The following is a 12,353-nucleotide window of genomic DNA, read 5'->3' on the forward strand; positions in this document are numbered from 1 at the left end:
CACTTAAAAATATGTTTGCTCCTCTAGTTGCCTCTTGAGCATGGTCTTACTTTATTTTGGATGCTTTTCTGACTTTATTTTGCCTAAATTCTTTGAAGTTAATGTCAGTCTTAAATATCAGCATAGAGCAACCCTTGATAAACTAACATTGGGGCTTCTCAAACTTTAACCTCCATCAGAATCCCTTAGAGGACTTGTTAAAACTCACATTGCTGGGCCTCACCTCAGTGTTTCTGGTTCAATGGGTCTGGGGTGGGCCTGAGACTTTGCATTTCTGACAAGTTCCCAGATGAGGCAGATACTGCTGGTCTGGGGACCACGCTTTGAGAACTGCTGACCTAACAGATCTAGGCATTGTATTTCGACATTGTACAGCTGCTGACATCATAAAATGAGAGACAACTAGGCATTATGTGCCTCCTGATGGAAGAACACACTATCTACTACCCAGGAAGTGGTTTTGCAGGAAAAGAAAATAGAACCTGAATCTTACCAAGCTGTAAATTACCAATTTATAGGAAATATAGGGGACAGAGTAATGTATTAAAGCATGGGGATGCAATTAGCAAAATCCAGACCATGGGAAACCCAGATTCTTCAACTAACAAATTGCAAGGGGGAAAAAAAAGAGAGGTGGAGGAGGAACCTATAGATTAAAAGGGACTTCAAAGGATATCATCCAATTGCAATGTGTGGACCTTATTTGCATCCTTGTTTTTCTAAAGCTGTAAAAAAATGTATGATATTTTATGAGACGATTGGAGATTTGAACAGTGAATGGATATTTGATGATATTAAGAAATTATTTCTAATTATTTAGGTGGTATTATGGTTATGTGATTGTGGTAGACAGGATAATGCCTTTCCCCAAAGACGTCCACATCCTAATCTCTGCAACCTGAGAATATGTGGCAAAAGGGACTTTGCAGATGTGATTAAGTTAAAGATCTTGTATGAGGAAATTATTTTGGATTATGTGAGTGCCCAATGTAATCATAGGGTCCTTATGAAAGAAAGAGCGGGGCAGGAGAGTCAGAGTCAGAGGAGATGTGATGATGGATGTAAAGGTCAGAGTGAGAGAAAGAAAGAGCGAGATTTGAAGATACTGTACTGCTGGCTTTGTAGATGGAGGAAGTGGCCACAAGCCAAAGAATGCAGGTGGTGTCTGGAAGCTGGAAAGGCAAGGAAACTGATTCTCCTCTAGAGCCTTCAAAAGGAACACAGCCCTGCCTACCCATTTTGGACTTCTGACCTCCGGAACTGTAAGATAATAAACTTCTGTTGTTTTAAGCCGCTAAGTTTGTGGTAATTTGTTATAGCAGTGATAGAACACTAATATGGTTATGTTACGTTATACAAAGAGTCCTCTTTTAGAGATACATAATGAAATATTTACAAAATAAATGATATGATGTCTAGAATTGGTTTCAAAATAATAGGGGACGGGGAGATTGGAGAGGGGTGTGGATGAGGCAAGATTGGCTATTATCGTTGGGACTGAGTGATGGGTGCATAGGGTACATTATACCGTTGAACTTTTGTGTGTTTTAAAAATTAAACACATACACACACACAAGAAAAAAATATTTAAGTCTAAGTGTTATGGCCTAAAAGACTTCTGAAGACCTAGGTTGGTGAAATCCTATCTGGACTTACTCAGGGGTGTAACACAGCCAGAGCGAAAGTATTATCAGGACCGAAGTGAGAGGGGCTGTTGGTCAAGCTGATGCTGGGACTCAAGAAGACCTAAGGAAGCGGGCCTAGGAAAGACAGGGGCTGGAAGGGAAGTGAATGGTGTGAGACCCCAGGGAAGTGGAAGAGGTGAACCAGCAAAGACATTGATATGCACAAAGGAACAGAAAGACAGTGAATTGAACCAGTCAAGAAGCGAAGAACATTTCATGCTCAACAGGGCAAAAAATGCTATGTGCTATCTCTTAGGCTCCCAGTCGCCTTGGCCTTCCAGAGTAGGCAGGTGACCACTTCTGTCCACCACTTTCCCAGTTTTCTTGAACCCACAGTCCCCTAATTATATTCTTCCTTTTGTCAGATACCGTCGCCTGCTATTTCCAACATTGGCTATGTTAGTTTGCCTTTCTCCCTTTCCAGTCAATTTCTCTTGGTGGTTTGCTTTATTTTGTGTTTGTTTTTGGCACGGTAGAGGCAAACAACAAACAAAACCTAATTTCCCAAATCTATGGAATACATGGAATGCAAAGGGTCTCTAAATGTTTGTCTTTCCAACTACCATGTTGGTTTAGAAATCTGTATTCAGACAGAGGACCCCAAAGGGAAGAAGGGTCAATAGTTTACCTACACAGTACCCCGCACAGGTATGAAGTGAAAGGAGAAGGAGAAAATAATTGGAAGACAAATTACAATAGCTCTTAATCAAAAAGACCAGCTTGTGGGCAAGAGGGGGACAGCGAGGTTGTCTGCAACACTTGCTAAGAATGAGGTGATGCTTCAACAATAGGGATATAATGTTAAATGAAAGAAGCCAGACACAAAAGCGGACATACTGTAGAAGTCCATTGGTAAGATATCCAAGAACAGGCAAAATTAATCTATAGTGATAGAAGTCAGAATAATGGTTACTTGCGGGGGGGGATGTTCTTAACTGGGAGGAGTTATAAGATTTTCTGGAGTGCTGGAAATGTCTGTACCTTGATGTCAGTGTGAATATATAGGTGGATTTGTTGTTAGTGCCATTGCGTCGATTCTGACTCCTAGCGCCCCTGTGGACAGCAGAGGGAACACTGCCCGGTCTTTCTGCACCATCCTCTCACCTTGCAGCACTATATCACACAATGCTCTGCTGCATTCATAGGGTCGTCATGGCCAATTTTTTTTGGAAGTGGGTGGCCAGGTCCTTCTTCCTAGTCTGTGTTAGTCTGGAAGCTCCGGTGAAACCCGTCCACCATGGGTGACCCTGCTGATATTTGAAATACCGGTGGCAGAGCTTTCAGCATCACAGCAACATGCAGCCAGCACAGTATGACAACACACAGACGGGCGGTGTGGTTCTCTGACCGCGAAATGAACCTGGTTCCTGGTGGTGAGAGCACTGAATCTTAACCACTAGACCACCAGGGCTAGCTACATAGGTGCGTACATATGTAAAAATTAATTGAGCTGTACATTTATGATTTGTGTGCTTTATTGCATGTAAGTTAAAGCTCAATTCAGGAACATTTGTTGAAGTGGCCTTGTGAGGTTGTCAATCCAGCCGGCCCGCTGCCCACTCTGGTCCTCATCTCCCTCCCTGTGACCATCAAACCCTAACCTTTGTGACTGTTTCCAGCCTCTGCCCACTCCAGCCCACGCTTTCCAGGGCTGCTGCTGGACCAGCAGTGGCCTCCTGCAGGTGCCCACCTCCTCGCAGGCTGCTGTTGCAGAGGTCAGGCTTCCATTAGCAGAGGTGAGCAGAGCCCTCGGACTGTAGCACCAGCTAGAGGGGGTGCGGGGATCTGCAACTCTAAGGTGTAGTTGCTTACTAACCGGCAATTGGCTTCCCGTCATCCAGTGAATAAGGTTCAAACACCTTAGCACGGCACTCAAAATCCTCTCTAAATTGACCCCTTCTTATTTTGTTTGGCACAATGAACCTTTCACTGTTCAAAGACTATGCAGTGACTTTTCATTACTTTGTGCACATGCTGTTCCCTATGAGCTTCCATGTCATTTGGCAAACTGCATTCTTCCCCTCTCAGTTCAAATGTCACCTCTTTTACCCTCTTAAGAAATAGGCACATGAGGAACTAATAATTGTGGAGTGTTTATTATCAATAAACAGACAGCATTTAGGTGCTTTTCATACATTATCTTCTTTAACCTTTAAGACAATATCTCCAAGTTGATTTTATCCACCCTTAGCTCATAGTATTATAGTGACTTGTTTACACATAACAGGCTGTGAAACCCTTCAGTGCTATTGACACAGTGCCTTGGGTCTATAGGGTCTTATAGAAATATTTGAAACCCCTATCCCATCTTCTCAATTGGTTGGCTCGAAATATGAAAAGAAAACTATTTCAATAATGGTCCCAGCAGGAACAGAAGGTACAGTCATATGTGATTTTAAAGAGAATTGAATGAATTATTTACTGAGGTGTGGGTAAGTTTAAAGGAACTAACAAGGGATGCTGAGGTTGCCCAGGGATTAGGAGAAACTGGAAGCTGGAAGCTGTACCTGCTCCTCCCCCTTCCTGAAGACCCAGTGAGAACCAGCCCTGAAAGGGGAGCCCCTGCCGGAAGCTGTCATTGTGGAGCCACTGCCACTGCCAGACCGAGGTCCTAGGCAGGAAGGGAGTGGGGAAGAAATCTCTCTCTCTCTCCCCTCACTCCCCACCTCCCTCACGTGGCTTCAGTCACTCCTGATGGTACCTGCCGTTGGCCAAACCGGCTGACAAAGAGCCAGAATGATGCACTACTGAAGGTAGGTCCCCGGGGCACAGAGTAAGGCAAAGAAGGGTGAAAATGCAGGGGGTGGGGGGATGGCTCACGTGGAGAATAACCAGCACAAAAAGTGTAAAATCAAAATTAATAAATGTTTTAATTAAATGTCCAAAGGTCATTATATCAGCTGGTCAGCTACAATTCCATTCATCTGGTTATACAGTATTACCTGGGTACATCTAAAAATGTTTGATATGATGCAGGGTGTGATAAGATCTTAGTTCTTTTGAAGATCTTAAACCGCGCCCCCCTTCTCCCTCCTCTTTGGACTGAGTGTAAACTCCTGGAGTGTTCAATTTGTCTTATTCATCCTGGTGTCCCCACCTCTAGCAGAGCCGCATACAAGAAGCATTCAATAAATGTTTAGTGTTTGAATGAAGGACTGAGTGAATGTAATAATGGCCAAGTGTAGTGTATAATGTTCATTGAGGCTATGCCAGTTTTCACAGCATATAAAATACTTGACTTGGCCAAAGTCAGCTTAGATCTCACACATTTTATTGGTAAAAGACTAATTTATGTCTAAAAAGAAGTGTGGGGATCAGTTAAGACCATGTGGTTTTCTGATAGATTTGAGTAGCACTTTCTCATCTGTTAAGTAAGTGTGGCAGATTTTATTATCTCCATTTTTAAAATGAAAAAAGCTGAGGCATGGAAAGATTCGAAAGAAATGTAGTTAGTGGATAATAGACTCGGGATTAAAGCGAGACTCCTGGTGCAGCCGTGTCCTTCGACAAGACATAACCTTCCTGTTAGACCAGCGTCTCTCTCTTCATATCATAGACGGCACCTCTTGATATTTTTCCAAGGAAGTTACTATTTTGAAGTCGGGAAAAGAGGTTTATTGTGACCAACAATAACAATACTAAAAACAATTTATATCTACTGATATGTGCTCTTGGTTTAATGGGGAAAAAGGGACAATTCGTTAGAAACAAGGATCTGAAGGTGTTTGTAGACTTAGTTACTATTTTAATTAATTCATTAGTTATTTAATACCTACTATATGGACTTTTTCACTAAGGTGAAAATATGAATTCACGGCGAGTTTACCAGGAATACCTTGGATCTGTAGTGTCTCCCAGGCTTAGTTAGGCTTCTGTGTTTTAGGGAGAAGGGAGCACATGAAGTGGGGAAACTAGAGGGAGTCTTCGCTAATCATCCTAAAACTTTAACTTGACCTATGCAAATATCCTTTCAATCTGAGCATGTGTGCTGATGGAAATCTAGATTAAACTTGCTTATATAGGAAAGATCATCTTTTCATTCAGATGGACTAATATTAAATTCTAGAGAAAGGAAGTAATCAAACACATTTGCAACACAGGAGTATTTTGCATTGGATTTGGGCTGGATGGGGGTGACATATCTTCTTTAAGGTTGTCACAGGTTTTGGGCTGAGTCAGGAGAACTATAGGAGCAAATTGACAGAAGCAAATCTGAGGCTTGAAAAATAATCATGAAAATTTGGATTTTACCAGCCTTAGTTCATATTCTTTCAGTTCAATAGTCTCATTTTCACATTTTCTAGGCAAAATTAATTGAACATCATAATAGTAGGTATTCATTCATCCATTTATCCATTCACTCATTCAACAACTATTTATCAAATTCCTACTATGTGCAAAACACTTCCATACAATGTAAAAGAAACAGTGATGTTCTGACCTAGGCTTACATTAAAAAGCAGTCTCAAGTTTATTTTGGCAAAGGAGGAAAAGCAGGGTATAAGTAAATAAATTATATACATAGTTTATAATAAAACCATATAATTGATGACAAAGGTGGAAAGGTTAGCTAGGAAAGGCCCAATGTTCAGAAGCTGATTCTGCCACTTATTTGCTATGTAATATTCAATTTCCTCATCTGTAAAATGGGAATAAGGGTACCTACCTTATAAGAACTTGATGAAAGAACATTGTGAATATTGGAAATTGTGTATCTGAAGAGGCTAGCATGATTCTCAGCAGAGAGTGGGTGCTCAATAGATGGTAGCTATTGTTATTATCGATAATTCATATTTAATATAACAAAGAGTCACACTGCTATAAATCCTTTGGTGAACATAGTCATTGAGAAGATGTCCTAATATAGATGATGTGAATTATACTTTTAGAGTAAGGGCTTCAGTAATTTCATGTTAAAAACAGAAATACAGGAAGTAGATGAGGCATCTGTGAGACAGGCAATTTAACAATTAGACTAGTATTCCTACAATTTAATAAAGGGTCCATATATGTAAAAGAGGTATAAATGATAACCCAAATCTTCTACGTATAGAATGTAGAGATGAATTTCTAATATTTCCATTGCATCAGGATTAGAAAGATAGTGGCCACTAAGAATTTAAGTCCCCCCTAGCCCTGCTGTAGCCCATACTAAGGGTTTGCTTAGATTAAACCTATTTCTTTCTTTTTTTTTTTTTGCTGATGAAGATTAGCCTTGAGCTAACATCTGTGCCAATCTTCCTCTACTTTATATGTGGGTCACCGCCACAGCATGACTGAGGAGTGGCGTAGGTCCGTGTCGGAGATCTGAACCCTCAAACGAGGCCGCGAAGCAGAGTGCGCAGAACTTAACCACTATGCCACCCAGCTGGCCCCTAATTTCTCTCTGTTAAAGATACTTTTCTCTTTTAAAAACACTTTTGAGAGGCCAGCCTGGTGGTGCAAGCAATTAAGTGCCGGCGCTCTGCTTGGGCAGCCCAGGGTTTGCAGGCCTGGATCCCAGGTGTGGGCGTGGACCTATGTACTGCTTGTCAAGCCATGCTGTGGCGTGTCCCATATAAAGTAGAGGAAGATGGGCATGGATGTTAGCTCAGGGCCAATCTTCCTCAGCAAAAAGAAAAAAAAAGGAGGATTGGCATCAGATGTTAGCTCAGGGTTGACCTTCCTCACAAAAATAAAATAAAAACACTTTTGAACCTTCATTTTAGACCATTTCAACATTCCCTCCTATGTGATAATATACAATTGATAGACCAAATCTCTCTAATATTTGCATATCAATGGCCCAGTTTTCTCTTTTCGCCATAAAGTTTTCCTGAATGTTGCATTAACATTTATTCATTTTTAGAGGATCCAAGAACAGAGCAATTTTATTTTGTGCCATTCACTAATGTTTAGATACAATAAAAAAACACTTTAATTTGGCCCTTGTTTAATATTGCAGAAGTTGCATATGAAAATAATTTTATTCTGCATTGTAGAAAATGAATATATTCCACGGGTTTTTTTTTTTAAGTTTTAGGTTCTGATCTCCAAATTATGATTTAAAAAATACATCATCCCCTATATACTAAGTTAAGGCGGTCACGGATGCAAAACTACATCCAGCTTTTGAAAGAGTTGGAGAGAGAGAAAAGGCCTGCCAATGGTTTACTTTTGGCTAACGCAGCACATTGTATTATTTTTCAAACAAAAGTTTTAAATCTGCTTCTACCCAACCTCACAACGAGGGATGGGATGTTTTTCTCCGGTTTTCTGTTTACTACATTTTGTGCTGAGAGCTTCGTGGGCCATTTTAGAGCTATTTTTACGCCCGCCCCCTCCTCCTCGGTGCGACCTCCACCTGTGTAACCGCCCCGCCCGGGGCGAGGGGGATCCAACAGAGGAGACCCCAAAACGCACTCTTGAGGACACTCCGAGCACCCTTAAACCAGTGAGCAAATTTTTTTCCCCCTCTGGGTGAATCTAGTTCCCGTTAGCTCAAGCCTGGGTTTAGAGGAACAACTAAATCCAAAATGTGGAGCTGGAGGGGAATGCGTGGCAAAAACCCATGGAAAAAAAAAAGCTGTTTCAAGGAATATGCTGCAACCCACGAAGGAGTGGCTTTGCTCAGGCTGCTCTAACGAGCTGCTTTTTCCTTGCTCATAGAACTTGCTTGAGTTTCTAGGGAAGCGTCTGCCTTTTCGGTGCGTGGCCAGGGTGGGTGGTGGCCAAGAGTCGAAGGCGATGGCCAAGGGGAGCGGATTCCCGGGATGGAACTTGACGCGGACACCGGGGTCCCAGCTGGGGGCCCACCACGGTCTTGGGTGCACGGGCTGCGACTGGCTTTTTTTTGGCGGGAGGGCGGATGGTGGGGGGAGGATGAGGGAAAACTGCCAAGGGCTTTCCTGGGCTCGCAGTGGCTCATCTCCCGCCACCTCTCGCGGGAGCTTCCGGCTGGGTCCCGGGCTCGGGCCCCGCACGCGGGGGCGGTCAAAGGGCGCGCTTGCGGCAACCGCAGGGCACGCGGGCTGGCTGGGGCGGGGGCGGGGCGGCGGTGGCGGTTGCGGGGCATGCGCGGCTCTGAGCGCGGCTTCTCAAACATGGCGGCGGCGGTGTGAAGACCGGTACCGGCTCGCGGGACCAGTGTGACAGGATTTCGCTCCTTTCGCCGACGAGACTCGAGGTGCGTGGAGACTCCGGGCCCCGTGAGGACCAGAGACGCGGAGCCGTGGCGTCCGGGCTCTGGCCGTTGTCCGCGGGCGGGCGGGTGGCTGGGAGGCTTCGGCGGCGCGTCCCGCGCGAGGAACGCCCCCTCACCGCCCCGCGGAGTCCGGCCTCGGCTCGGCCCCGCACCCCCGTCACCCACCCTCGGCGTCCTCACTCCCGAGACCAGGGCTTCCCTGCCCCACGGAGCGCCCTCCGCGAAGCCCCCCAACCGCTCTCGCGGCGCCCCTCACACTCCCCCGAGGCCCCGTCGCCAGGCGCGGGCCCATCCCGCTCGCGGCGTTTGGGCGCCGGGCAGTTCTCCTCCAACCGCCCCCGGCCCGAAGCGCGGACAGCACCCTCCCGAGCATCCTCCCGCCGTGGGTGGGGCCCCGGGGCAGCGCGGATGGGCGGCGGGGCTGAGGAGCGGGGCTGACTTGGCAGGTCTGGGCTGAAACCCGCCCGGTGGCCTGCCGGGGACTTGTGAGGTAACTTTTGGAGTTTGGGAGGGAAACGTCAGCCCGGAAGGATGCGCCTGTGGCGGAGCGCGGGCTCGGGCCCGGGTGCCAGGTGCCCGTCGGGCTCGCGCCCCGGGGCTCCGGGCGGTTGGAGGGGGTGGGGAGGGTGCGCCGGTGGCTGGCCTTCGGGGTGGGGAGCGGGGCGGCAGGGCGCGGCCCTCCGGAGGGCGGGGGGCGGAGAGCGGGGCTCCAACTGTCCCGAGGAGCCGCGAGGCGGCCGCCGTGCTCTCGCGGCATGACTGGGTCTAGGGACCGTTGCTGCCTTCGTTTCGAGACAGCGTTCTCGCTTTTTCCACCTGGATAGTGGTTGTGCTACATCCTAGTGTGAATCGCGCGCGAGAGAGCGAGTAGGCGAACGTAATAGATTTTGCGCCTTGAGGTTGTACATAGCTTTAAATTCGGTCCCCAACCCCGCCCCCCAAATGTTTGGGCGGCACAGGTATTTAGTTACAAGTTCCCATTTAAGACTATTGATTTTATTAAAAGGTTGTAAAACATTTGTCATTCATTGCAAAATGCGATTGCAATTTGAAATTAGTTTCTGCTTTGAAGAATTAGAAGATTGGCATTTATGACTTACCTGTAGGGTGACATTAGGACATCTCTAGAAAGTGAATGGATCGGTTAGTAGGGGAAACTGAGGCAGGGGAAATGAGTACTTCCTTATGAGCATATGATTTACAAAATTATTGGAGATAGTTTTCTTTCCCAAAACAACTGCAAATGCTGATGCATTTTTAATACTCTCAGAGCTATTCATATTTCTGTTTTGGGGAAAGAGTATTATAAGACGTGTAACATTTGTGGAATACAACTTCTGTGACAAGCAGTTGTATTATAACAATAGTTCATAGATGCATATTTAATTTTTTTCAATAACTGCTTGGGAATGTTCTTAGTAATGACAGTTTTGTCTTTCTTGTTCTTAATTGCTTATTAAATAACGTATTTCCAAGGGTGAATGGTCTTTCATTCTGTTTGTGGTTTTGTATATTTAATGGGAGGAATGTGAAAATAAGCTTTTGGAAATGAGTCCAGTTGGGCTTTTGAGAAAGGAGTGAGTTTATGGGCATTCACCTGATGCCTTGTATTTGTTTGGCTATAGCTTTATCCATAGTCTTCAAAACAGTCTGATAGAAATTTTTCAAAAACTTGATCAAACACCATTTAAAAAATGGCTTTGAAATTTTTGAATAAATTTCATATATAGTACGCATCCTTATAAGGTTCTTAAGAATGTATACCTGTTTCCCCCAGAGAACCTGATTTATTTTGAAATTGATAGTTTGGAAAAAAGGGTTAATGTAACTGAACTACATTATGTGTGAGGATGCTTTAAAGCTAATGATGCCATAATATGTACAGAAAATATTGGAGTCAGTCTTAAAAAAGAGGTGCTATCAGTTTTTCTCATGAGGTAGTTGGTCAGTCCTTTTGATTTATGCTTCAATCAACACATCTTTATTAAGTGCATGTGCTGTCTGTAGTATGTACAGTTATTCAGAGGCTGCTATGTGTGCTGGTTTCTGAGTGTTTAAGGCTTCTCATCAGTAGTTTATTCCTGAAAATTTCAAGATGATAGCTAAGAAAATTGATATGAATGTAAAACAAGTAGTCCTTTTATTTCAAGGACAAATTCTGGGAGTCACTGTTTTGGTCATAATTCTGTAAACAGAATTCTGGGTGTAACTTTGAATTTTTTCTGACTTGTGTGATATTAACTTTGTCCCTCTTTTATTAAGATTATATAAAGCTATACATTTTTATGAGAGATTATTTTCTGGGTCAAACAGATAACATATTGATTAGGCTTGAGGAGAAAAATGAGTTACTGGTATAAATTGAAATCAGTGTGTGTCCTGGAGATGGGGTATTTTTAATGCTAAATAACTTCACTTTTATGACCAAGTAGTTTAGGCTGTAACCAGATATTAACTGACTGATCATTTACAGCACTTTCTTTTTTCAAAATGTTTCAGAAATCTCTCTGAGCTCAAAGATAACAAATAAAGGTTATAATGGTCAGCTATAAGCCAGATGTGACTCTCATTTTCTTTTGGGTTTGTTCCTTTTTAAAAAGCTGCCTGCGTGTTTCTCCCAGATGCTTCCTATCACCCCTCTTCCTGCCCCTGTTCCCTTTGCTGTTGGTGTCTGTTTCCGCATCAGTGAAATGGTCAGGGTAATCCTGTGCTGCCTTACTGAGAAATAATTGATAGTAAAATGCCTTGAAAATGCTGAGTAAATACCAAGTCTTTTGAATGAAAATGACATAGTCCCTTGTTCCATTTAAGGAAGGTCCAAATCGCAATTTCAGTTTGAGCTTTTGGGTGGTGGGGAGAGAGGGAGAGAGGAGGCAAATTTCACTTGAATGTTTTACTGCCCCTCTCCTTGGGTTAATAGAAATGACTGTTGTAACTTTAGTGACTGGAACACTGGCGGGTGCAAGGGATCCTCTCCTATTTGAGTTATTAGTCCCTTCTAGTCCTTTTTTTGCTAGGTTACCCTGTCTGCTCCTTTTTCCCCCTTTATGCCAGCTCTATTCTCATTCCAGTTGTGAATGGAAATCTGAGGTCATCTTCTCTATTAGCTCCCCTCCCTGGGAGTCTCATTGTCTCCTCATAGTCATATTCCTGGTTTTTAGGATATATAAGATATGAACAAAGTGAGCTCTGCCAGCCATCAACGTTAGAGCCATGAAGCTGTGGTCGGAATATTGGTCTGGCATTGCCAGGAGATGTTTTGTAGTTTGGAGTGAGCAAATCAAACACCTCTAAGAATTTTAGGAACATTATTAATGTCTGAAAATTACTACATAATATCTTAGAATTTGAAGCGATTGTTGATTTCAGGAGCCAAAAACCTGGAAATTTTGAAAATGGCACTTTTGGTGATTTTCAAAGAAAAAGTTTATCCTTTCCTGGCTTGGAGTCTTAATATTTATGATCCTTTTGTTTTGGGGAAATAG

General features: G+C 43.8%; 1 protein-coding gene across 13 annotated transcripts in view; it reads left to right on the top strand.

The window, feature by feature from the left end:
- Window positions 1-12,353, top strand: part of SCML2 (Scm polycomb group protein like 2) — a 116,295-nt gene that overhangs the window by 17,086 nt on the left and 86,856 nt on the right. For 5 of the 13 annotated variants that reach the window (XM_087427681.1, XM_087427689.1, XM_087427683.1 and 2 more), the window contains one exon: window positions 1,126-1,262. The exons of 5 other annotated variants lie outside the window; for them this stretch is intronic. The gene's annotated coding sequence lies outside the window, so the exon portion shown is untranslated. Of the gene's footprint in view, window positions 1-1,125; window positions 1,263-8,713; window positions 8,851-12,353 lie in introns of those variants that run through there. 3 more of the 13 variants (XM_087427680.1, XM_087427687.1, XM_014791132.2) reach the window with 2 other exon arrangements.

Source organism: Ceratotherium simum, chromosome X (assembly GCF_057802395.1).
Source record: "Ceratotherium simum simum isolate JZ-2026a chromosome X, ASM5780239v1, whole genome shotgun sequence".
Classification (NCBI taxonomy): Eukaryota; Metazoa; Chordata; class Mammalia; order Perissodactyla; family Rhinocerotidae; genus Ceratotherium; species Ceratotherium simum.